Source organism: Poecilia reticulata, linkage group LG21 (genome assembly GCF_000633615.1).
Source record: "Poecilia reticulata strain Guanapo linkage group LG21, Guppy_female_1.0+MT, whole genome shotgun sequence".
Lineage (NCBI taxonomy): Eukaryota > Metazoa > Chordata > Actinopteri > Cyprinodontiformes > Poeciliidae > Poecilia > Poecilia reticulata.
The window spans coordinates 2,332,107-2,333,192 of record NC_024351.1 but is presented as its reverse complement, the minus strand read 5'-3'; positions in this window follow the sequence as shown (position 1 = coordinate 2,333,192).

Here is a 1,086-nt window from a genome sequence, read left to right as displayed (position 1 = left end):
CCTCTAGAATCCACGTTGTCTTCAGCAGTCTGAAAAAGCTTTCCAAGTTTGAGGTCGTCTTCGGTGTCGGGTTGACTGACCAGATCTGCGTCTTCCATGTGCAAAGCTTTAAAAACCTGATCGGAAACGCAACGTAAGTGAAGCAGAGATGGAAATCAACAGGTCAAATTCAGTAAACTAGTAAAATGATGAAATAATTTATGGATAGAAATTACATTGAGAAAAKATTTTCAACCTGTGGCTTTAGTTCATTTTCCTTYTTCATTATAATTTTCCATTCCTTGGCTGGAAAAACAGTCTCATAGACTTTATTCTTTAGAAAACTTCTTGATCAGAACTGATAAAAATGGTTATCGTCTTATCAATTAATTGTAAAGATTTRGTAATTCAAATATTCAGTTAARGTGCATTTATGTTACAAATCTGAAGAAATCAGAGCATTTTTTAGATTATTTCTTGCCTTAAAACACCTGAATCTTTCYCACAACATTGATTTAAGTTTGTTGAAGTAGGAAAAAACTTAAAATACAAATGATAACCCTTGATCTGAGAATTTTTCTGTTGTAAATGTATCACTGTAACATTTCAAACTCTGTCAGTACCAACTAACATGTTTAATTTTTAATAATTGTGGTTTATTTGTAGGATCCAACAGATTGAGGAAGTTGTGGCTTCGCTCAGACCGGGAAGGGACCTGTTTACCAGGATCATCAAGAAAATTCATGAAACTCTTCTTTCTTAACATCAATATGACTCAGATCACATTTAGATCCCAGGTTCTTGTAATCAAACGTTGTAAATATAGAAATTAACGACATAACACTTTTGGCTAAATTTTTTAAATAAAATAAAGCAAATATAAATATGTTTTGCTTACTTTTTTTATTTTTTTCCACAATATCAAATAGTCATAATTGTCTGTTTAAGTTTCTTTGTGAACAAAGCTTGGTGCATTGTGTTTAAAAATAATGTAAAAATTTGGCCTTTTCAGCACAAACAATGAAAACATTACATGTATTTTTAACGGTAGCATCTGAAAACTCAAATATTATTAATTTTTAAAACAAAACTTAAAAAAATATCCTA